Raw genomic sequence first — 26,574 nt, forward strand, 5'->3', positions numbered from 1 at the left:
CATGTTCAGGGCTGTCTCTTTGCTGAACTGTCAAGGATGGGAATTCATCTCCAACACCCTTCTAGTTTCTAATAGTGCTCCCCTCTCCTTTAGATAATCCCATTTACAGACTCTGCAGACTCTGATGTCATTTGCCACAAAGACCCCGGCTAGCCCCTCTACCCAGACACATCTCTGTGTTCTAGATCTTTGCCTCTTTTTTCATACTGCAATATAAACATGCATTTTTTGTGTGTCTCATTCTCTTAAGACCAGGTTTTAGTGAATACTAGCTAATCTGATGAACTCTAATGCTAATTCATTCATGAGACTCCATGGTAAAATGTCCTCCATCTTTGGTAAAACCTAATTTAGCCTTCCTGGGTCCAATTAATCAACCTAAAGAAATACTTATGTGTGGGATTTCAGACACTATTTTCAGACTTTAGTCTTTATAGTTAGCTGGTTGTCAGTGTCCCTTAATGCTTCGATACTCAGTGACTCTCAGGTCCTTCCTAGACCCGGTGAATAATAATCTGAATTTTAAGAAGATTTTTATGGATTTATGTGAACACTAAAATTTCATAAGCATACTTTAAGCCCCATCATACTAATATGTATATCTTATTACTGTATATAAACAGTAAGATCCAATATTTTGAGTGTTTCTATGTGTAGGCACTATGGTAACTACTTTGCATGTGTTATCTTATTTAATTATTACAATAACTCTATGACGTAGGTACTACTATTACTACAATTTTACAGATTGGGTGCAGAGCCTGAGAGGCTTCATAGCTTGTCTCAATCCACAGAGCTGTTACGTGGAAGAGTTGGGAATTGAACTCAAACCTGTTGGATGTCTGACCATGAGAACTCAACCATCTTCTATAAATGCAGAAGGGCTTATGCCATTTCGCTTGCTTGGTAAAACATGGAAGTGGTAAGGACAGTACCCTGGTGGGTCATTATACCTAGTACTGGTGGTGGTTGCATTGTCAGGTGGCAATTGCCAGGAACAGCATTTAACCACCCAAAGTGGGTGACCAAGGCTCAAAGTCTCATAAATCTAAGAAGGAATGATAAGCATCCATGAGCTTCTCTGATATATAATAGTGTACAGTATTTTATAAAGACTTTTTCTCCAGGGTCAATTCAGCACCATTGTTAACTGTGCAAAGTAGGTATCTGGAGGGTTGATATTGCCCTGTTTCCACTTTCTACATTACCATCTTGGGGGACTCAACAGCAAAGGTTAAGGTATTAGAAATTTCCAGGTAAAGTGGTAAGTAATCCTACTTGCCTTTTCAAAGAAGCAGTACTAGAAAAATATCTGAATGACTAGGGTAGGTAGGAATGGCAATTTTCAGACAAAGAATAACTGGTAAAGCATGTAGAAGTAGCACTATAAATTGGATAATAGCCAGAGAGGGATTCCAAAATTAGTTTATTCTTTTTTTAAAGATAAATAAATAAATAAATAAATTTATTTTTGGCTGTGTTGGGTCTTCGTTTCTGTGCGAGGGCTTTCTCTAGTTGCAGCAAGTGGGGGCCACTCTTTATCACGGTGCGCACGCCTCTCACTGTCGTGGCCTCTCTTGTTGCGGAGCACAAGCTCCAGACGCGCAGGCTCAGTAGTTGTGGCACATGGGCCTAGTTGCTCCGCGGCATGTGGGATCTTCCCAGACTAAGGCTCCAACCTGTGTCCCCTGCATTGGCAGGCAGATTCTCAACCACTGCTCCACCAGGGAAGCCCTTATCTCCATATCTTAACCTCCTTATACTTTTAATTTTCTCAATTTGAGATTATATACTGTGTTTTGTAGCATGCACTTTTATTTACAATAAATTGTGAACATATCTTAGTGTCCAGTATATGTAGATTTAGATTTATGCCATTATTTTAATGGCTGCAGGTAACCCATTGTATGGATGATCCATTTTTAAAAAAATCAAATTTCTATGGGTAAATATTTATTTTGTGTCATTTTATTGTGCAATTACTGTGCTTCAAAAAGTATCCTGATTCTATAGCATTGCATACTTATGTGTTAGTGTGAATATCTTTAAGGATAGCTTACTTGATATATATTTAAGGATACATTTAAGGATACTTGATATACATTGCCAAACTGTTCTTTTTTAAAAAGTGGCATCAGTTGAGACTTCTATTAGCTGTGTATGAGCCCTCATATTGGCTACAATCAGACTTTTAAAAGATCTTACCAGTGTGACAGCTGAAAAGTTATATCTTATTGGTATTTTAATTTTTATTTATTTGACTGTTAACAAAATGGAATGTTTTCATATCATTATTGACCATTATATTTCACTTTATGTATGTTTCAAATGTAATTATTTTGCCTATTTTACATTTGAATGTTCGTATTGTTATCTGTAGGATTTATTATATATCATGATGTTAATTATTTTCCCTAAAATAAGTTATACATGCTGACCTAGCTTGTAATTTAATCAGTTTTATTAAATGTTTAAGTATTATGTAAGTATCTTTTATACAAACACTTTAAATTTTAGAAAATAAAATCTGTAAATATTTTACTTTTACTGTCTTAAAACCCAATTTACCATATTCTACAATCCATTTTCACTTCTGGAAAGTATCATACATGTGTTTATCAACCAACAATCAGAACTTAATACATTAAAGCCCAATGACTTCATGAAATTTTGAGTCATCCTGAGTGCAGCTGACAAAGTTTTTATTTAAGTCTGTCCATTCTTTACGGTTTTTAGGTCACATTAATAACGATAACTTTCTAAATTATTTTTATTGGAAGTCATTTGGAATGGAAAGTCTCCTCATCATAATCTTATTAAGACCTCAGAGTATAAAGTAAATGAATAAATGCACTGTATTCACAGACTGCTAATCTGGAGTTCACACTTACTGTTCTGCTCTTTGAACTCCAATAACTGTGATAGATCACTACTAAAGAAGGTTATACTTTTTTGTTGTTGTTGTTGTTGTTGTTGTTTTGCGGTATGCGGGCCTCTCACTGTTGTGGCCTCTCCCATTGCAGAGCACAGGCTCCGGACGCGCAGGCGCAGTGGCCATGGCTCACGGGCCTAGCCGCTCCGCGGCATGTGGGATCTTCCTGGACTGGGGCACGAAACCGTGTCCCCTGCATCGGCAGGCAGACTCTCAACCACTGCGCCATCAGGGAAGCCCGAAGGTTATACTTTTAAACAAACTCTGAGATTCAGTAAAATTCCATGTAGCTCTTCTGAGAAGAAAAAAGGATGTGCCAGGCAAATCTGCTAAATCAACTATGATAATTAGTGGAATGGCAGATACTGTAGTCCTGTTGTCTAGCCTACTCATAAAGAGAACACAATCCAAGAACAGGCTAGATTCAGAGTATCTTGGAATATTTGCATTCAGACGAGATCGGGCGCGTTCAGGGTGGTATGGCCGTAGACAAGGAATATTTGCATTCAGACACCTCAGTTGTTATCTATTCCCAAAGTCTTGTGCTAAAATTAATTAAATTACCTAAATTTAGACAATTCTATCAGAAATGTAGTTTCTAGAAGTAGCAATCAGAGATAAGAAAGTGTTCCAAGACGGTAGAAATCACAGTTTCTGGTGAAGGTACGATAATAAAAACTAAATGGTACATAGTTTTACAAACAGAATATCTCCCCTGTGGTACTGGAGCACAGAAGAGACCCACAGGTCCCTCTGAGGATAGGGAGGATGGCAGAGAGTGGACAGTATATATTGTATGGGTCATCTGTGCAGGACAGGTCAGCTTAGAATAAAATAACAACAATCCCCTCCAGAAGCAGAACTTAAGATTTGCCAACTGTCTACTCCCTTGAAAAGACCATCAAAATAACATTTTGATCAAGCAAAGCAAAGTTTATTAAAGTTATTTCTGCGTGAACAACATCTTGACAGTCTTAATAGGATCTCAGAAGAGCGAGATCAGATAAAGATATTTATAAGGCTTTGGGTTTCGTCTCAGTAGTTTAATTAAATTTTGATTTGATAAATTAGCTGTTTGCTTAGATGAGACAATTATTTGCCTGGACAAACTGGTTCTTAGGAATTTTCTGAAGTTATTTGTAATTTTACAGCATTATTTTCCTGGGTAAGAATTTCCTGGAAAAAGTGCTTAAGTCAAGTTGACGCATGTGATCTCATGTCCAAATCCTGGCAATTAAAGTCTGGATGCAGTTGGTCTCAATTTTGAATTCTGAAGAGATTATCTGGGAACAAGCCCTTTCTGCCTTATATCTCCTTGACAATCCTTACATCACCCGTCATCCTGATCTTTAAAACGATTCTTGTTAATTGCTCTAGGATAATTTCAGGGATCTGCCAGCCCCTTAAAATACCTGCATTATGCTTGAAGATGTCAACATTTCCAATTAGAAAGGCTTAAAAGACCAAGCATTGGTAGAGTTAAGGCACTGGCTAAAACTCCTTAAAATGAATGGGTCATCAGCTTATAAATCAGCAAGTTTCAAAAGATTACCTAAATGCCTCATTGGTTTTGAAAGGATGAAGAGATAAGCAGAGAGCAAAAGCACTTTAGTATCTATAATAAAATGTAGAAGGGAAGAGGAGATGGACAATCAAAGCAGAAGCAAAAGATGGAGATAGAACGAATCAAAGCGAGAGGGTTAAGTATTTTGGTTTAGCTATTGCAGGCAATCCCAATTCTGCTTCATGGGGAATGTCAAGAATTACGTCCGTACATGAATAATCTAATTATTTTAAAATACATGTTTAATTACTGTTAACAACCTTCCAAAAATAAAATAAATTCTCAAGCTTCTAATTCTTTAAATTTTTTAGAAAGCACTTTAAATGATTGAGTCAAATTTTACCTAACCGTTCATTGCCCAAGTTAATCAAAATAATATATAAACTACTGACACATTTTTAGGATGTGGGGACTAAGCAGTTTTAGGGTATTTGATTCAATTCTGAATCCAGGTATAAAATATTTACAACCATATGTAACACCTTTTGTATTTAATATCCTGCTTGGTTCTTAGTTTTGTTTTGTTTTATATATGAAGACATTAAAATACTCCCTGTATGGAGTGAGAGCTATTAGATGTTAATACCATGTAACTTTACTCGTCAAAAGTAAAATAAAACAAATATCCTGTTTGTGTGTAGTTTTTTTCAGCATACGTTTTATCCTCCTAGCATTGCTTGTCTGACAACAAGTGGCCTCCTAAGAATACAGAATGACAGTTTCTCAGTAATTAAGCTATAAACATTTCTTCTAGGACTAGCGAAGAGAGTAAACAAGTCAGTTTTCACATTAACAGATTTGAAGAATAGCAGACAAAATTTTAACTATTATATATAAAGTGATTTTAAGTATTGTTTTTACTATGTATAATTAAGGCAGGACAACTCTTACGTTTTGAAGTATTTACACATAAATATTTTTAAATGATTATTCTGTTTTTGTTAATTAAACTGTTAAATATGTATATATACTAATGATTTTGAGATATTGGATATAAATAATTTTTCCAATCATAGGTACATTCCCTCACATGGAAATTCTCTGGTCATAGCACATGAAAAGTATAGGAAAGATGAATAGTCTTATTTACAATAACGGTTATCGACTTTGACATCTGCTCCCATAATTTCATGGTTTTTGAAAAGCTATACTCAGAGTAAGCAAAATTATTATAATTTTAACTTTGAAGAGAAGAACTCCACAGCCTAGGCTTATTCTGAAAATTAAAGCAACGGATTTATCCTTTTTTTTTTATTAAAGACGATAACACCAGTCAAATTATCAATTATATGAGTACATCTCTTCCCATAATCATTACCTTCCTTCCATTTTATATTCTTGATGAGAAAACCATCACATTCTCAATAGTCCTTACAAACTATTCTGGCTTACAAATGATCAGAGTATGCAAAGACATGCTTTCTTTTTCAAAAAATGCAAAAATAAAAATAATAAAAAGACATATAGTTGTATTGTTTCATTACCAGGACCTAAAAATTATATCAACATACTTTCAACAGATCATTCCTTGCATTTTTTTCTTCTCCATTCTTTAATCAAACTTTAGTCTTTTTAATAGGAGGTTAAAAAGCCTTTTCCTGTTTGGAAATTTCTGGCTAAACTAAGAACAAGCTCTGTCAAAGAACCCTCACTTTCCAAAGCAATGAGAGAGACCAGCGCTCTTACCACCTCAAGACTACCGAAAGGAAGGCTAAGGAACATCAGGAGGAAGAATGCACGGGGAAACTTCTTTGTGGAGACCGTCAAAGGGCTGTCTTTTTCTCCCTGTCCACCTGTTCAGAGAAAGGAGAGTTTTTTCACCTCCCTTAATCAAGTTGCACGGCACTCACAAGAACCCCTTGGAGGCCCTCGCCCCGCCCCTTCCGGCTCCTCCTTCCCGGCAGCTTTAGCGCTGCGGCTCTGAGTCAGCAAGATGGCGATGCTGCCGCCGGGACTCCCGTGGCGTGGAGGGCCTCCTGGGCCGCTTCGCGTGGCTCGTATGGTTAGAGGGGTCTGAGCAGCCGGTGCAGTTGCCCTGCGGTCGCGTCTTTTGCCCTGCATTCCTGCAGGGATGTTTGAAGGCAAAGAAGCCTGTCTGTGCGGCGCTTCGCAGCGCTCTGGCACCTGGCATCCGAGCTGTGGGACTCAAGCAGCCGGTGAAGAGCACGGAGACTTCTTGCGATGGCTGCCATAAAAATTTCTTAAAAAAAAAAAAGAAAAAGAACTCCTTGGAGAACTTGACATGTGTCCTTTGAAATTGGGTGGCCACAACAACTGTGTATGTCTCATATGTAAACAACTTCTAAAAGTCAAAGTCCGGCTGGAGCTGCTCGTGTAAAAAGAAACACGAAGTCTGCAGTAGGAACGAGGCACTCATCTACCACGGGCGGCCAGAGGTGCTTGTTTTTCAAGTCAGTCGTGGCCCCTGCAGAAATGAGCTAGAACTGAGTCCTCCTAAAAGGAACCCCATATGCAAGGCCTGAAGGGATGGTGGACGTCAACTCAGTAAAAGCCAGGAGGGAGGAGTCGCCTATGAGGACAAAGTCGACTGTGGGATGTCACAGGTGAGTGGATCTTATACGAATTCACAGAACTACTCCATGAAAAAAATAGCATTTGGGCATGTCGCAGAGAACGCCAAAGACAAATTTAGAGAGCACCATTCGAGTTAGAATTGGTCAACCCGTGCTTGCAATTGTGGAGTTACGAGACAGGGAACCAGCAGGTGGAAAAGATGATACAGAGCAACATTCACCTTTCACCGTCCTTCTGTAGGCGAAATCCGGCCTCTGTACCCCCAGTACCAAATTGATCTCGGAGACAGCGTTTTGGGTGAAGTAGAAAAGAACAGCTTTATCACTTTGTCTGGCAAAGGGGACCACAGCAGGCTAATGCCCTCAAAACTGTGTGTCCCCGACTTGGTGGGGGTGTTGGGGAGTGTTATAGTAATGGTTCAAAGAGGGCATGATCAGCTGGGGGACATTCTTCTGATTGGTTGGGGGTGAGGTAAGTGGGAGTCAGCGTCATCAACCTTCTGGTTACACCTGGTCTGGGTCTACGTGCTTGTGGGCAGCATACAGTTAACTTCTCCCACCTGGTGGGTGGTTCAGTGTCTGCAAAACAGCTCAAAGATATTGTTATGAACATCCCTTGGGGAAAACCAGGACCCTGCCCCAAGGCTGCACTATTTTTATTTTTATTTTTTTTCCTGATTGCTTCTCCCTTGTTTCTACATCCCCTCCCTTCCCTGATTAGCAACTGTTTGAACCTGCCCTTTGGAACTTAGGGAAGGCCATGGAGGCTGAATAAAGCCTATTTCCTGCTAACAAGAAAATGGGGGACACACAAAGACTTTTGTGCCCAGGAACCCCACAGGGTCCTGCTCGGTTTCACTTCCCCTGCAGGCTTCCAAGCCCTCCAGGCCTGAGGTGTGAGGGAGGAGCAAGCTTTCAGTCAAATGAGAGAGTGAATATTTTACTTAGATTGAACTAATATTTTTATACTTGGAAAAATTAATTCCTGAGACTGTCTAAGAACTTCTAAGGCATCTGAGAGATGACATGCAGAAAAGAGGAAAAGTATTTGACAAAAGTTATTTGCTAGTAGTAATGGAAAAAAATAAATCCATTTTCTAATGTGCCCGTACTGCATTTCCTTACATTGATCCACTGGTAAATTGGTTTTGTGGTTTTCACTATTTACGTTTATGTGGTATTTCACAGCTTCTAACATGCTTTTATGTAGTTATCAAATTTGATCATCACCAAAAACCTGCAGATGCCAAAATAGATATCATTGCTGTCCTTTCTGAGATGAAGAAGCTAGGTCTTAAAAAATGTCAGTTGTCTTTCCCAAAGCTGGATAACTAGTACCTGCAAAGGCAAGACTCTACATTAGCACTCTTCCCTCTGCTCTTTGCTCTCAAATGGAATCTACCAGGAAGGAGGATATTTGGGATTCACTCATTTATTCACTCATGACTGCCAACTACTCTATTCCTCTTCATGTTTTTATTTTATTTTTAATGTATTTCTTTTTAAGCTAAGTGCATCACTGCTGACTCAAATATTTGAGTAGAAACTTAGGAGAGTTAACTTACTGCACATATAAAACTGGTGATGATCTTACTGATTATAATAGTAAATGTTTAATTTACATAGAATAAACTGTACACATTCACGTATGCCATTTGCTATTTTGACATATGTATACGCAAGGAATCATCACGAGGATGAAGGTAGTTAACATATCAATCAACCCCAAAAGTTTCCCAGTGACCCATCCCTCCCTTCTGCCCATCCTTACCTTCTCCCCATCCTTACCTTCTCCCCAAGCAACCACTAATCTCCTTTCAATCTGTATAAATTAATTTGCATTTTATATAAATGGAATCATATAATATATAATCTTTTTTCTGTTTCCTTATGCATGGCATAATTGGGATATTCATTCACAATTTTGTATTTATCAATAGTGTGTATTGCTGAGTAATATTTCATTGCATAGATATACCACAAATTGCTTATTCTGTTGATGAGCATTTGGATTATATCTAGGTTAGGGTTTTTACAAATAAGGCTTCTATGAACATTTTTGCACAAATCTTTGTATGAATATGTACTTTAATTTTCTTTGATAAATACTTAGGAGTGGAATGGCTAGATAATATGGTAGGTGTATTTTTTTTCTAGAAACTTTCAAACTGTTTTCCAAAGTGGAAAAAATAAGATGCAGCTGGACAAGCAGCTGCTGAGTCCAGAGTGACAAGAGTGGGAGGTGAGGAGGGGGATCACTCCTAAGGCCAAGCATAGTATTGAAGCTGCATTAACCTCTACTTGACACCTTGTTATCAATTTTAGATTTCAAATCATAGACTGTATATTTCTTAATTTTTTTAAATAAGAGAAGAAAAAGCTGTGTAGGAAAACACAAATAATTACAATTTTAAAAGAAGCCTTATCGAAAAAAAAATAAATCCACAACAAAAAAACAAAAGCAAATTTTCTCTTTTTGAAGTTATTTCTAACTCTTAGGGCAAGTACAATGTCTTAGTTTCAGTGCTTATGAATTCTGGTTAGGTAAAAAAGAGTTTGCCTTTTATCTTAAGCCTATTTTTTACGATCAAAAGAAAACGTGTTTTAAAAAGGAAAAAAGAGTTCTCCTTTTACAGGTTTAAGAGGGTTAAAGAGGACATGCCAGTGAAGTCAAACCTTGAATGAAAAAGCCATGAGAAGTTGGAGGGAGGGGGGAGGGGCTACATTACAAACACCTGTGGGGTAGAACGCACAGCTTTTCTCTCTGACCCAGGACAAATGCAATCCTGATTGTTAAACTATTTCTGGTTTCCAAATCTAACCAAAATAAATCTGAGAGAGACCTAAATTAGAAACCTCTTTTATTAAGGAAAAAAAATGTTTAAAAATAACCACCTTAAAACCCAGGGAAGTTAAATAGCTGGGTTTGGAGCAAATGTGCATAATAACTAATTAGTAGCCCCTGGCAGGATTAAAAACAGCTTTGGGGGGAGGAGTTAAATATAGATTGGTGCGTTTCAGTAGAGCCAGTTAGTACTCTTCCAGTAAAAGTGGTGTGCCAACAGAGTGCTGCGGGAACCAGGACTTTCTGGAAGTCTGCTCGGTAAGTCCAGCTCACAGCGAAGCCGTGTCCACTGAAGGACGGAAATCACTGTCCAGCAAAAATGAGTTGTAATTAATGAGAAGGCACTCTCACCAAAAGGGTACACAAAGCAAGAAACAGCGTTTTAGTCTGGTTCAAGGCAGAAATAAGCTGACAGGTTTGCTTAATCTGCTGTTTGCTAAAGACTTGTAACTGCCCCATATTTTCTGCTGCTCAGACCAGCCTTCCCATAATGACAAAAAAAGTAGTTGTAGGGCTCCAGTGGAGTGGAAACAATGACCACACGTTTCTTTGCCTCAGAAGGAGATTGGTGCCATTGGTTTGTTGGATTTTCCATTGACTCTAAATAGGAATTTTTAGGTGAACAATTGGTCAAAAGTGAGTTTAAATTTTACTAATGAAAGAGGAAACCTGAGACTAAAAAAGAGAGAGATCCCTCACTATAATTAAAAAAGGATTCACTTTTGCGTGACCATTTTGGTTTTAAGAATAAAATTGTGTCGGGCTTCCCTGGTGGCACAGTGGTTGAGAGTCCGCCTGCCGATGCGGGGGGACACGGGTTCGTGCCCCGGCCCGGGAAGATCTCACATGCCGCGGAGTAGCTGGGCCCGTGAGCCATGGCCACTGAGCCTGCGCGTCCAGAGCCTGTGCTCCACAACGGGCCCTGTGTGTAAGCATTGTTGTTATTGTTTTAATGGCAGAAATTAAACACCCATGGACATTTAGAAAATACAATAACCTTCCTTTTTGTGTCAACCAAGACAACTTCAAAAGAGAGTTTCTGATGGCAGTACCAGAACGTTCTTCTACGCTTTTCTTTAAAATGGTAAATGAACTTGATGAGCACCGTTTTTAGTGCAGAAAAGCGACACCTGCCGATAAGCTGTGAAGAAACCAGCACTAAACATGCGAGGTTATGCAGATGCGGAAGAACTAAACTGTATGAATTCCTAGAATTAAAAATTCAAACTAAGGTTTCTGAGTGGAGAGCCTGTGGTTGCTCTGTGAGACTCATCTAGGTCTTATTTTCTGGTGAGTAGAGGGCACTGGTGGTCTTCTGACGTCTAGGGCAGCACAAGGCTAAATGCCAAGATTTTATGAATAATTAAGGGCTTCCTATCAAAATGTTTGTTCAGCTTAAGGACAAACGGTTTCTGTTTTCTGGTCTTAAGGAAGAATGCAAGGGTTTGATTGGCATAGAAAGTAGTGTGGGGAAAGTGCCGAGAGGAAGCCGGGAGGAAGGTCCCTCACCTCCGCGGCAAGTGCCAACACTTTATCTGGGCCAGTGCCCAGGAGCCCCAAATCTGCCCCTAGTCTGGGGAGTTTGTTAGGAAGTAGGATTGGGCCTTGAAGACAATCTTGTGTGTACCTTGTCTGCTAACAGCCTGACGATTGTTTACTAATACTCTGGCCTAAGTTATTTCACAGGGGTCGCTCCCTGCTACACAGTGTTGAAATTACATTCAGAGATTTAAAAAAAAAAATGTGTGTGTAGCAGTATTTTTCCACAAAACTAAGTGCAAAATATCTTTAACAAATGATGGTAGTAAGAAATATTTGACATAGTCGTGCAAAAATGAATCTCATTTTACAAAGGCTTAGACGTTTGTAAACATTTAAGAATATCCCCTAGGTTTTTAGACTGTGACCCTTACAATCTTACTCATTTTTCTTTGTATTTAAATGTGGCTGTTTGTCTAAAAAACGTTAACATGCAAGTTTAGTGATCTCCAGTTCACCAAATATTCTCTCCCGTGGCACAAAAATGATAATGATGATTATAAAATACCACCGCACAAGACTGTACAAACAGATGATCAGGCACACTGCAGGGCTGAACAGGGTCCAGTACAGTATAGGGAGCAATTTGACCAGAAGGATCCTGAGCTCAGACTTGCAAGGTGGAATTACAGTCTATCTCATAAAGTAAAAAGTCTTCTCCCCCCAGTAGAAGGAGTGCAGCCTCTTTTCTTTCTCCTCCCGCCACTTGTGGTACCAGAGTTGGAGGTCCTCCTTGGATGTGGGGAGGGTGTCCTCTGGGTATCGGTGGACATGGAAGTGGATTTCCTTGGGAAAGGTCTTGAGGAGGAGTTGCCTCTCTGTCTGAGGAATGATATGAGGATATGCCACCGTGGTGTCATGGATAGCGTCTAGGTTCTTACCTTCTCTTAGTCTACTACAAAAGTAAAGCCTGTAGTTCTTGGATGTAAGACATTTTCATATTTTTGAAGTCCATTCTTTTTAGCAAATTCATTACTTCGAGCCGTGCAATTTTCTGTGAGATCAGTCCCTTCTGGGAATATGAGAGTTGAAGTGGTTCATGCATATCACAAAAATAATCAATCATGTCTTCAAAATGACTGTAGTCATCCTTCCATTTCCTGTGAGTGAAGATATAGGCAGCAGCCTGCATGGCCCAACCAAATCCAGGAATACTTTTGAGACTGGCTTTGAGGCAAATTTTTTCTAATCTGAGGTGGTTATGTCTCATCAGACAATTCCACAGAAATATTCAGTCTATTCTTGTTGGATGATTCATGATAATAACAGTTCTTTCTCCAGGAACAAATGCATCACCTGTTACAATCACTTTTTCACCAAACATGGTCTCCAGCAGTGCCACAGGTAGTGTGAGCCAGGTTGCCACAAGGCAGTTGTTGATCCAGTGACACCAAGATGGGTTTACAAACATCAAAGGTGAAAAGGGAACCAACATGAAAATGCTTCCAAAGATGCTTCCCCAAAATAGAGTGAGTATAAAGTAAATCCCTCTCCAAAAATGCTTCCCCGAAATAGAGTGAGTATAAAGTAAATCCCTCTCCAAAAATGCTTCCCCGAAATAGAGTGAGTATAAAGTAAATCCCTCTCCAAAAATGCTTCCTCAAAATAGAGTGAGTATAAAGTAAATCCCTCTCCAAAAATGCTTCCCCTCTCCATGATTCCATGATTATCCTGGATGTGAGTCTTTGGTCAGACAGATGAATTGCAAATTTCTTCTTCCAGTCTGTATTTTGCCTTTCATTCTCTCAATGGTGCCTTAGATGATTCTTCCCTTTGAGTGCCTTTCCTACAGTGGACCACGTTTACACTAGACCCTGCTGACTTTGGTGATATAATTAAGTGTTCTGTAGTCTCAGAAATCAGAAGCCTAGAGGTTTCTGTAAAGCCTGGTTCTGTTATACCTTATTTGACCCAACAACCTCAGGGGGTTTACAGTTCTCCCGAAACTCAGTAACAAAGAACTCCCTGCTTTATCCTTGTTCCTAAATTAATTAATGGTATCTCCAATCTCCAACAGTATAGTTACCAAAAAATCAAAGCAAACAAATAAAACACCTTAGTTTTCTCTTTACTTGCTTAGTAGGTGCTCCCTTCCCCCACCCCACCCCATTATTCCTCACAACCAGTCAGTCTTCCATTCTGCCTTCAAAATGTGTGTGGCAGATGTGAACTTTGCTCTGTTCTAGTTAATGCCCTGGATCACTCCCTCACCACCTCTCATGCCATCTCTCGTGGTCTGGAGCATGGAAACTGCCCTTAACTGGTCTCTTCCTTACATTCTGTCTTTAACCTTGTCACCACCAAAGTCCCCTCTCCAGAACATAAAGTTGATCATGTCACTCATCTGATTAAGATCCTTCTATATGTACCGCTGCCCACCAAATAAAGTCAGTCTCTTAGCTGAGAATTCATAATCTTTTTTTTTTTTTTTTTTGCGGTACGTGGGCCTCTCACTGTACGGGCCTCTCCCGTTGCGGAGCACAGGCTCCGGATGCGCAGGCTCAGCGGCCATGGCTCACGGGCCCAGCTGCTCCGCGGCATATGGGATCCTCCCGGACCGGGGCACGAACCCGTATCCCCTGCATCGGCAGGCGGACTCTCAACCACTGCGCCACCAGGGAGGCCCGAGAATTCATAATCTTGCTCTAACCTTTCCTGACTTCTCTCTCAGCAACACGTGCAAAAACTCTGGTCTGACCCCTGGGCACTCATGCCCTCTCACTCATCCTAACTTTGCATTGCTTTCTCCTTTGGCTAGAAGCCCTTCCTCCATTTATCCTGCAGTCAGCTCCCTTCCTTTCTTGCACAGGACCACTCCAGCAGAAACAACTGTTCCCTTGTATGTATTCATCTAAGTATCATCTTAGTGTCATCTAAGAAATCTTTGCCTAACTCTGGTCACAAAGATTTTTCTCCTATGTTTTCTTCTAGGAGTTTCATTGCTTTAGTTTTCAAACTTACTAAATTTTTGAATAATTTTTTGTAAAAGATGTGAACTGTGGATTGAAGTTCTTTCTTCTTTGTGTTCATCTTCTTCATCTAGAGCTGCATTTGTTGCCTCACTATTAAAAAAAAATTCTTTCTCCCCTGGATTATCTCTGCACCTTGTCAAAAATCAGTTGTCTAAATATATCTGGATTTATTTCTGGATTCCCTGCTCTGTTTCATTGATGTATTGTTGGTCCTGATAGCAACACCACACTCCAAAATTACTGTCATTTCAGAATAAGTCTTAAAATCAGATAGTGTTAATGCTCCAGAACTTTTTGTTCATTTTTAAAGATGTTTTGTCCTTTGAATTTCCCTAAAAATATTAGAATCCGCTTGTCAGTTTCTACAAAAATTCCTTCTTGGATTTAGATTGAGATTGCATTAAATCTGAGAATACCCTCGGAGAGAACTAACATCTTAACAATATTGAGGCTTTCGACTAATAAAAAAAAAAAGACCATCTTTAAAGATCTTTTAACATTTCTCCCAGCTATATTTTGTAGATTGCAGTGTGTGCACAGACCTTGCATACTTTTTCAGATTTATCCTTATCTGGTTGAGAGACCACATGAAAGTGAAAAGTTTTCTGAGACATGAGAACTATAGACTTTACCTTGCAGTAAAAGCAAGGAGCCATACTTCAGCACACATACAACTATTTGTATACAAAATAAGACAATAGAGTCTCCTGAAAAATGACTGTGGTTCATGTTGCTAGAGTTGCTAAGAGTAGGAAGGATGGGTGGCATCAGGCTTAGGATTGGAATGAGTCTTCTTTTTTTTTTTTTTTTTAAATAATTTATTTTTGGCTGTGTTGGGTCTTTGTTGCTGCGTGCGGGCTTTCTCTAGTTGTGGAGAGCGGGGGCTACTCTTCATTGCTGTGCGCAGGCTTCTTATTGTGGTGGCTTCTCTTGTTGCAGAGCACAGGCTCTAGGTGCATGGGCTCCAGTAGTTGCAGCACGCAGGCTCAGTAGCTGTGGCTCGCGGGCTGTAGAGCACAGGCTCAGTAGTTGTGGCACACGGGCTTAGTTGCTCTGCGGCATGTGGGATCTTCCCAGACCAGGGCTCGAATGTGTGTCCCCTGCATTGGCAGGCGGATTCTTAACCACTGAGCCACCAGGGAAGTCCCGGAATGAGTCTTCTTGAGAAGGATTTAGAATGAGACTGATGGTCAAAAGAGAATAAAGTCTAGGAATCTGTTGTGCACAGAATTGTTAATTCTTCTAGTGATGAAGTTTAAAGTTTTATTCTTAGTCTAGTCTAAAATGGCCCCTCATGTCTCCTTGGCAAGTTCAGATAGATACACCATTTATTTCATATCACAGTGATTAACAGATCAAATGAAATAACTGCTTTACTCTAATGCTGATTAACACCAGGTCAGGTTCTGTTGAATGTCAGTGAAATCCCCATGTCTGGCAACCTTTGGAAATTGAATAGCTAATAATCTGTGGTGGATGGTGCAGACACTGACCCGCCTAGAGTCAAAGGGCTACATGACTACAGAGCCTCCTAAGACATCTTAGAGCTCTATGTACAATTAAATAATAATGTTAAATGAGAGTTCACATAACTTTAACAAAGGAGACCCTTTGAGTTTATGCCACCCTAAATGGATTTCCTTCTCTCTTGCACACTCTTGAATCATTCTGGCTGTGTGGAACATATTTGCTATTGAAATGCCTCGCAGCTATATTAAGTTGCTTGAGTGGCAGTTGACAGTTCTGAAAGGCTGTGGCCTTGGCAGCTGATGGGTCTCCTACCCATCCTGAATTCGAAACAGAGAGAGTTATTTTTAACTCCATTATCAGTGCACATGACTGTCCTTGCTGGGCAAGTGAGCCAAACTGATGTGATGTTTCTGTTGCTGAGGTGAGAGAGATGGAGGGTAGCTAGTAGTTTCACATGATCCTTTAAGGTAGTAGACAGCATTGAAAAAAGAATCACAATCCAAATAGAATAAATAAAATAAAACAGCCATTTTAGTGAACTAATCAGGAATACCAAATGTTTATCACTGAAGCAAAGTTACAAGGATTTTCTAGTGTGATTATTCTACCTAAACTTAATAATACGAGTGTTTATGGGAAAATGGTGATGGTACAAAGACCAACTTATTATAAAAAGATCTCTTGACATTCATTTCATAAAGTGTTTTTTGAAGACATGTTTAATCTTCCCAACGTTTTTATCTCCATGAGAACTTCATGCAACTCACACATTATCCCATTCTTCATAAATCACTCAGCTACAGACTTGAAACTTCAATTCGCTCAATTCAACACTTACTGAGCTAGCACATGCAAAGCATTAAATTAGGGCTGGAGGGGATTCCAAGATAAAGAGAACATAGCCTTTACCTTCTAGGGGATCACAGTCTAGTAGGGAAGGGGAGACACACACATCAATAATTTTAAGACAAGGGAATCTCTGCTAAGTGTTTCTACTGTGTTGTGGAAAGAGAGATGAATCATGGCTATGTGCAAAGATGTAAAAATAGCACTTTCCTTGTACTGATGACTTCTGCAACCTCTTCATAAGTCTGTTTTTGCTCATCATGTTATGATATATCATCAGATAGAATACTTGAAGTTGCAAGTACAATAATAATTAACTAACATTGGCTTACTGAGAAAAAAATCTTATATACACATAAAGTAATCTGGAAGTAGGTGATTCTAAGCGACGTACAGTCACATAGTATCATTAACAACTTGGGCTCTTTTTTAACTCTCTACTCTGCCATCTTCAGTAGTGATTTTTCATCATTTAGCTTGTTGCTTCCTGGTTGCAAGAGGGCTGCTTCAGCTCTAAGCATCACTTGCTATGCAGTCCATCCAAAGTAAGAAGGAAAGGCAAGATTTCTCACTCTTTATATCAGGGAGAAAAGTCCTGCCCAGTAGCAACCCAGGACAATTTCTCTTACATCTTATTTGCCAGCACTGGGTCATGTTTACTCCTAAGCAGATGGGTAGCACTCAGCTTACTTGTCTTTGATCAATCATATCCCATTTCCTGAATCTGTGGGTGTGGGGGTCTGCTTTCCTTGCGCATGTCACTGACCAAACACAACTGAGAATATGTAAGCCACAAAGGAGGGAGAAGGAGAGTTAGTTACCAGCAGTATCTGCAAGAACATATCCACGTATCTAAGCACTCAGAGCTTATGTTACCGGAAGGGGAACCCCTTCCAGGGCCCAAGAATGGGCTCTTGTCTAACACTCCGTAATGAATTGTCAGATGAGACACACATACTAACAAAGCAAAAGACTTTATTGGGAAGGGGTGGCCAGGTGGAGAGCAGTGGTGAACTTTTCACCTTGTCAGGGTGAAAGGTTCAGCCTTCTGGGCTGAGGTGACTGAGGGAGGAGACCCCCCTCTCCCTGGTTTCTTCTAGGCTCACTGTGGCATATCCCACTTTCTTCTCTTCTCTTTCCATGAAACTACTGACATCCTTGTACCATTCTTCTTCTGGGTCAGTTACTAGTGTCTCAGATAGGTTGGGACGAGAAGAGTATAATTCATCTATAACTTGCATACATTGGTGGTCTACGGGGTAAGTATGGGAATCTGGTATTAAGGAGGCTGGATTTAAAGTCTGACAGTTGCTTAGTTTTATTTCTGGGGTGTCAAGGAAGAGGGTCTGGTATTGGGTAATCCCTCCCCCACCCTCCCACCATTCCTCTATCCCCTTTAGTCTCTAAGACTGCTTGCACCTGGTGGGGCGTGTGCACTGTGGTGGGTTGACCCAGGGCCCATTTAGAGGCCTCTTTAACCATCAGAGCGGTGGCTGCTACTGCCCAGAGGCAAGCGGGCCAGCCTTTGGCCACCTCGTCTAGTTGTTTCAAGAGGTAGGCCACAGGCTGTAATACAGGCCCCACCATTTGTCCCAACATTCCCAAAGCGGTTCCCACCGGTTCAGAGACATACAACCTAAAAGGCTTTTCTAGGTTCAGGAGGCTTAAAGCTGGGGCTGTAGTGACGGCCTCTTTCAGAGTATTAAAGGCCACCTTACAGGTCTTATCCCAGTCAAGTGGCCCTTCTTTCCCTTTTAGTTTTTCATATAGGGGTCGGGCCAGATTCCCATAAATGGGAATCCAGATCTCGCAAACCCCAGTTATCTCTAAAAGCTATTTTCTAGTTTGGGGACGGCAGGTATTTAAGATAAGGGATTTCCTCTGAGGGTCGGGTATACTTTTCCCTTCTGTAGTTATGAACCCAAGGTATTTTACTTGGATTAAGCTTATTTGAGCTTTCTTAGGGGACACTTGATATCCCCTTTCATAAAGAAAATTTAAGGTTTTAATAGTATCCATTTGAGAGCTAGTAAAGTCTGGGATTGCTATGAGCAAGTCATCTGCATATTGTATTAGGTTACTGTTTGTTAAGGTTAATTCTCTTAGTTCTCTCCCGAGGGAAGTCCCAAATATATGGGGGCTGTCTCTGAAATCCTGTGGTAGCTGCGTCCAGCAAAGTTGTATGACTTACCTTGTTTCTGGATCTTGCCACTCAAAACGGCAAAGAGCTTTTGGGACTGAGGATGGAGGGAATGCGAAAGAAAGCATCCTTAAGGTCCCGCACTGAAAAGTACTTAAAGGTTCCCAGGACTTGGGATAGAAGAGTATATGGGTTTCTGGACTGTGGGGTGGATGGGAACCACAGGCTCGTTGACCACTCTTAGATCCTAGACGAATTGATAAGATCCATTCAGATTCTTAACAGGCAGGATTGGGGTGTTGCAGGGAGACTCACAGGTGATTAGGATTCCAAAATCCCAGTATTTGTTAGCTAGCAGTCTAAGGCCCTCAAGAGCTTCTGGTTTCAAGGGGTATTGTCTTTTCCAGGTGTAGGGAGCATTTGGCTTCAGGAGGATCTTTACTAGTGAAATATTTATAGCTAGTCCCGGTCTAGAGACATCCCACACCTGGGGATTGATTTCATCCGAGAAAGGGAGGGAGTTCTTTCCTGTGTCTGACTGCAAGTGTTCAGACACCAGACAAAGAAAGTTATTGATTTCTAGCGTTCCCCAAGTCACTCTGGTCTGAAGGTGGCAAAGGAGGTCTCTCCCCAATAGGGGAGCAGGGCAACTGGGGATATATAAGAAGGGTCCCTTGCCAGTTGCCCACCTTACAGTGGAGGGGCTTAGTAAAATTTGAGTTTTGGGGTTTTCCGTGTACCCCTGTCACCGTTTTAGTCAGGGAGTTTAAAGATTCTAGCTGGAAAGGAAAAACAGAGAAGGCCCCTGTATCCAAAAGGAAGTTCACATCTTTACCTTCTACTTGCAGAATCACCCAAGGATTAAGAAGTGTGATTTGGATCTCACCATTCGAGGGGGCTTGTTGAGCCGCTGGGCATCTTCAGTCCTGGTCTCCCAGGACTAACACAGACAGGGCAGGTTTACGAGTCTCCATATGCCTTCCCTTAGGGCGATGTGTATACTCCCCTTTCTAATGTCCGTCCTCTTTGCAGTAGGCACACTGGGTTCGTCTCAGCCACAGTGACCCCTAAGGTGTTTTTCCTTTTCTCACTCTCTTCATGGGCCTCACCTAGTGGTAGGGTGAACCAAGGTCAAGACTTTAGCCTGTAGATTGGCGAAGAATCAGGTCTGTTTCTCTATCCTCCTATCTTTTCAGGCTGCTCTTTCTTCCTTCTTGGCCTCCTCCTCTTGGTCCCTATTTAGAAACACCTTTTTTTTTTTTTTTTTTTTTTTAACCTGATCCACTAGTTCAGAGATAGGGTCTCTGGTCCTTTTTCTAGTTTTTGTAATTTTCTCCTTATGTCCAGGGTTGCCTGGGTTATGAAGGGATGGACCAGCAGGGCTGTACCTTCAACACTTTGTAGATCGATTTGGGTAAAACTTTTGAAGGCCTCCTCGAGCATTCTCAAAAAGAGGGCCAGATTTTTACTGTTTCTCTGGGTAACCTCTTTTATCTTATTATAATTAATGGCCTTCTGGACCCCCTGGATCATTCCCTGCAGTAGGCTAATAATGAGGTGTCTTAGGGATTCCCTCCCTGCATTTGTGTTGGGGTCCCAATCCAGCTTTGCAGAAGGGATTGCCTCTTCTGCAGGGGCCAGGTCGGCATCCATCCACTGCAGTTCATCAGCCACTGTCTTGGCCTGATCTAGGATTCTGGCTTTTTCTTCATTACAATACCAGGTGAGAATGACCATCACATTCCTCCATGTGAAAGAGAAGTTAAGGCTAAGACGCTCAAATTCATTACTAAATTTTGGGGGTTTTCAGAATATGTTTTGTTCCCTTTTGTTCCCTACATTGTTCCCTACATTGGGTGATGTCTTGCATGGAAAAGGGAACATGAACCTGCCTGGTTCTCCCTTCCCCATCTGGTACTTCTCTTCATGGACAAATTTTGCCTGAGGAGGACCTTTCCTCATGTGGAGGGTAAAGCTTACTTCCTGATTGTAATCTCATGGGGGAAGGGGTATAAGGAGGCGGAGCTGAGGCTAGGAGACTTTCCCCAGATCTTATGGTCTGCGGCGCAGCCAGAATTTCCCTTCCCTTGCCCTCCCCGTCTGCCTTGGGGGAATCAGGAGAACGTAGAGGGTGTCTTCCGTCCCAACCTTTGCCAAAAGGACTTTGAAAGGGCATTTATCAGGGTCTCTGAGCTTACATTTTCTCCTTTTTTCGGGATCTTGGAAGAGGGCCATAAAGGCTTGGACATAGGGAACCTCATCGTTCTTACCCTCGTGTTAAATGGTGTTAAATCCTACTGACCCCCAAGGGGGGCCATTTTTCCTCTTACCCCAAGGAGTAAGTAGGCCAGTCCTGGGTGCAACGTCTGATACGTTTTTTTCCTTTTTAGTCCATCCAGCCGGTATCCCTCTCGGTAAACTGAAAGACAACCCAGTGATGTGTCCGAAGGGAAACTAGGCTTGTTTCCCATTTTGATAGCTGTATAGTTTGTATCCTGTCACCAGAGGACCAGTGCCACCTTCTGCAACCTCTAGAGAGGTTGTAAGTTCTCTCTTGGTCCCAGAGTGCCTGATTGAATATGTGCCAGAGGAAATGCTCAGTGGTAAGCACAGTCAGAGGGCCTGTAGGGCTGGTCCCAATTGGTAAGTTAACCTGTAGACATAACGTCTAAGGTGTTAACTTTCATCCAAGACCAGGTGAGACTGTGTGGAACCCCGTCAACCACTTCCACTTGGAAGCACTTGGTCAGTTGGACAACCAAATGACTGAATTTACAGAAACAGGGTGTCTGATGGAGGGCTTCTATCATCCAATTATACCCCCAGGAACAGAAAGCACAATTGACAGGGAGGAAAGATTGTAGTGTCTCAGAAAATCTCTTATGAAGACTTAGAACTTGAGATCTGAGTACTGACAAACAGAGTAAATGGAAATATCTTGGGTCTTCAAAGATTTCAAAAGGAGGAAAGGGGGCCAGGTTGAAGGAAGAGGGGAAGGAGGAGGGACAAGAGGGGTGGACTTACAGACATCTCCTGCCACCTGCAGATGCCCAGGCATTACGGGACTTTTCCCTGGGCTTCCAGGAAGGGAAGATGGGAACTTGGGCCAGTCAGAAACTAGATATGAGATAATTCGAGTTCTCTGCCCACCGGAAGTGATCAGGCTCTGGCCCTCAGATAACTGAGGCCCTTCAACCAGACTCCTGGATCCAGGACCAGGGTAGAAGGAAGAAGGGTAGGATAGGTGGGTGTTGAAAAGAGGAAAGGGAGAGGGAGGGGAAGAGAGGTCAACAAAGTCTCTTGTTCCTTACCCATTTGGGGCACTCTGGCCAGGCATTCGAGTCTGGAGGAGACCAGGGGTAAAAAGGTCCCGGTTGTGGCTGCTGGGTCTAGTCTGTCAGCGGGTGAGCTGGTCCTTGAGTACCCTGAGTGGTTGGGATGTCAGTCGTAGCAAAGAAGGGGTTCCATCAGAGTCACCAGTTGTTACTGGAAGGGGGACCCCCTTCCAGGGCCCAAGACTGGGCTCTCGTCTAACACTCAGAAATGAATTGTCTGAGGGGACACATGTGCTGACAACCAAAGACTCTTGGGAAGGGGTGCCCAGGCGGAGAGCAGTGGGGCAAGGGAACCCAGGAGAACTGCTCTGCCACGTGGCTTGCAGTCTCAGGTTTTATGGTGATGGGGTTAATATCTGGGTTGTCTCTGGCCAGTCATCTTGCTTGTGCCCATATTTGGTCTGACTCAGGGTCCTTCCTGGTGGTGCGCACATCTCTCAGCCAAGATGGATTCCAGTGTGAAGGTTTCTGGGAGGTATGCAGGACATACTATGGGCTGGCGTCTTCTCCCTCCTTTTGGCCCCTCCTGAATTCTTCTGGCTGGTGGTAGCTTGTTAGTTCCGTGTTCCTTACTGGGACCTCCTGTTGTGAGATAACTCCCGCAAGCAGTCATTTATCATGCCTGGCCAGGGTGGGTGGTTTTGGTCAATGGTTCCCTAACACTTACACCATCACTGAGACTGAAATGACTGCACCATCACCAAATCTAAAATAATCCTTTCCAGTAAAGAAATCATGGAGCAAGGAAGGTAAAATAGTGAAGGATGAGGAATATCCTCATAGCTCAGTCAAGGGGTTTTGGAGTATGGGTGTTATGGGAACAGCACTATACATGTGATCCTCAAGCCACATTACAGTTGCCTGAGAAGCTTTTAAAAATATTGATGCCCATTTTAGATACTTCATTTAACTGGAATTATGCAGTATTTATCTTTCTGTGGCTGGCTTATTTCACTTAACCTAATGTTCTCAAGCTTCATCCATGTTGCAGCAGGTGACAGGATGTCCTTCTCTTTTAAGACTGAATAATATTTTATGTATAAAGCATATTTTCTAGTGGGTTAGAGTTTCAACCATGCAAGATGTAAAAATTGTAGAAATCTGTCCAGTAACTTGCATATAGTTAACAATACTGTATTTACACTTCAAAATTTGTTAAGAAGGTAGATTTCATGCTGTATGTTCTTTACCAAAGTACAATGCATATATTGATGCCCAGGTCACTAAAGATACAGATTTAATTGGTCTCGGCTGGGGTCTGGGGATTTTTTGGTTTGGGTGTTGGTTGGTTGGTTGGTTGGTTTTACATTTCCAGTGACAATTCTGAATTATCACTGACCGAGGCAGTCTTAACATTCCCCTCAGCTTAAACAAGTTTCTTCATGATCATAGGTCCCTGCCCTCCCTTTTCTTAAAGCATTTAGTTTAGAAAAATTGTGATTGTACATTTTTTCTCTGCTTCTTTGAAATGTATGTAATCCTTTTCCCAGCCTCTTGCTTTGTAAGGGTAAGAAATGACATGAAACTATTAGGATGGACAGAAAGAAACGGGGACAATATTTAGACACTGAACACTAAGAAGCTCTTAATTTCCACAGAGAAGAAGTTGGGATAAGAGATGGAGAAGAGAGGGTGGCAAAAATAATATTAATTTTTTAGGGTGCCCCTGAAAATTCTTCTTATCAGTACTTCTGCCTAGGTAAGAAGACATTAAGACCAGCTAAGTCACCCTAAGCTAAGTCCCAGTTTTCTACATTCAAATCCTGCTCTCTTTGTAGCAGGAAGGGATGGAGAGCAGGAAAACAACTGATGAGATGGGAACCTGCATCGTTCTCTCTCCTTCAGTGTCAGTTTAGGGCAGTGTGTCTAGCATATAATTTTCATAGAATTGGTTATCTGTGGATGGGAATTATAGGCCAGGTCTTCAGGAACAGTTCCTTGGATGGTTTGTGAAAGTTCAGTTCTCAGGTAGGAAGTTAGGTCTGTTACCGAAGTAGACATGAAGCCCTCCTCTTGGGGCCCTAGCTGAACCAAAGCCCCCTTGCCTGGTCAGGGAGTTCTTTCCTGCTCAGGTTCACACTACCAGTAAGGAAACTGAGTTTGGTGCAAGCAAAACAGACTTTCATTCAATGGCCAGAGAATGGAGGAGGGGAGCTCAGGCTCTAAAGACACCTTCTCTCTGAAGGGTGAAAAGTGGGGGACTTTTAAGGGGTAAGGGACACGTGCAGGATCAGAAACTGGGGGAAAGGGTGGAGATTTCCAGGAATAGCCTGTGCATTTCACAGTCCTTCAGGCACATATTGTGCCTAGCAGAGGGCAGATCCCTCCTTTGGGCAAAGATCTTAGCATGGTAATGAAGCAAAGGTGACTTTCTGACACCTCTAGGTTTCATCTGCACAGGTGCATTCCTGTGGTCAAGTCAGCCAGTTAGGGCCATTGACCACTGTATATCTCTCAATGTAGAGCTGCAGAGCATCTCTGCCCAACACCAGGTAATTTTGAAACAAACACAGAGTTAAATCAGGGCAAGGAAAGTTGTGACCTTTAGCCTACTTTCCCCGATATCTTGGATCTGGGAGGTTCAGTCTGGTTTTATTGGGGGCCTTTGTGGCATCCTGTTGATAAAACACAAACAGTCTATATGATTTAAAAACAGTTTCTGCAACTGGAGCCTAGGCTGCATAGCATGAGTGACATGTCTAGAAGTTGGAGAGAACCTTCTTCCTCTTCCTACATGGAACTCAGCACTGTTTCCACACTTGAGCTACTGGTATGTAGAAAGAGAGAGAGAGCATCTCTTGGCACTGGGTATAGGCATTCCCATGTATGTCATGGAAATGGCAAAATTTTCCCAACAGGGTCAGACAAGACTCAAGAGGGAGTCAAAGCAGGATGGGAAAAAACCGCTGTGGTACTGAAGCTAACAAAAAAATTTGACGGTACAGGTGAGGCACCCCTTTGTAATGCCTAGAGACAACTGGGGAGCTCCTAGCTGTGTTCCCGAAGTCCTGAGTGAGGGGTTATAAGTCAGCAAACTTCTGGGTTAAAACTGTAATTGAATTACCAAAATAAACTAGCAAAAACAAAAACATTCAAGAGCTCATTTTTCTTAAGAAAGGCATAGGCCAGTTGATCCTATGCTGGCTGCTACTCCCTCTCAGATATCCATGCCTGGACCAGTCATCAAGCTGTTTGCTGTGGAGCTGTCCGCAGAGTATCTTGGTAAGGACCGGGCTGTCTAGGGCTGGCCTTGCATACAGAACTCATGTGGCGACTTCAGGTATGACAGAAAGTTTTCACCCTTCTCTAAAAGTTCAGAACCAATCACCAACCTGACACTTGAATTTATCTGCTTATCCACTATAAACACAAACTCAGTGACTCCTTCCACCCAAAATAAAAAAAAATCTATTTTTGGATAAAAGCCTAAAAATGTCATTGATCAGAAGTTTCATGAAAACTAAAATTTAGAACTATTGATACTACTTTCAGATAAATCTTTTATCCAAAAATGAACAGGGGGTAAATTTTTTATGACAGTCCAGAGAACCATTTCTCCACCTAATTCAAAACAGGTATTCAGTCACCAAATATTTGTTGGATGTCATTTGGTGCCCAGCACTATAATGAACTGGGGAGATACTGTTGAGTAAAGGAAACACAGTCGCTGCTTTAGCTGAAACTATAGCTTAGTGCAGGTAGTTGAGCATTAATGAAATAAGCTCAGTAACAAACATGAATTACTAACAGAGAAAAGTGCCCTGCAGGACAAAAGAGCCCTAGCTTGCACTTATAACTAGTTACCTGGCTTTGTCTGACACCCAGGCAAGAACATCCTGGGGAAGTGACAGGATGGGAGAGAGCAAAGGATTAAAGAAGTTAACCAGGTAAGAGTAACTCAACTTTAATTGAAACACACCAGAACCTCTGCAGTTTGAAAAAAATATCCCTGCAAAGAGATGCAGTTCAGCCTCAGCCACAATCTGATCTTTATAATCACATACAATATGAACGATCACTGTTACAAGGATAAGAAGTAAAATGTGGTTAAAGTGGCAGACACAATCTTAGAATATAGCTTATAGTCAAAATTTTTACATTAAATATGCTTGATTCCCTCTGGTAAGTTCTATCAGGTATATGGCTAAGCTTGGGCTCCATGAATAGAGCCCTGGTCTGGCTCATGTTCCTCGTGGTTCCCGAAGAGCAGTAACTACCGTTATCTATCATTTGTGTTGTCATCACTGTGTGATGACAGATACTACCTCATAAGTATGTAGTAAAATTTAATATATATATATATATATATTTTTTTTTTTTTTGGCCGCACTGCTCAGCTTGTGGGATCTTAGTTTCCCGACCAGGGATTGAACCCAGGCCCTCAGCAGTGAAAGCAC

General features: G+C 41.5%; 1 pseudogene across 1 annotated transcript; it reads right to left on the reverse strand.

The window, feature by feature from the left end:
- Positions 1-11,792: 11,792 nt before the first annotated feature.
- LOC308621698 (lysocardiolipin acyltransferase 1-like) lies at positions 11,793-12,546 on the reverse strand (annotated as a pseudogene). The gene has a single exon. The product of its transcript is annotated as a lysocardiolipin acyltransferase 1-like (transcript).
- Between the last annotated feature and the right edge of the window lie 14,028 nt (positions 12,547-26,574).

This window comes from Mesoplodon bidens (genome assembly GCF_964165515.1).
Source record: "Mesoplodon bidens genome assembly, chromosome: 8".
Taxonomy (NCBI): Eukaryota; Metazoa; Chordata; class Mammalia; order Artiodactyla; family Ziphiidae; genus Mesoplodon; species Mesoplodon bidens.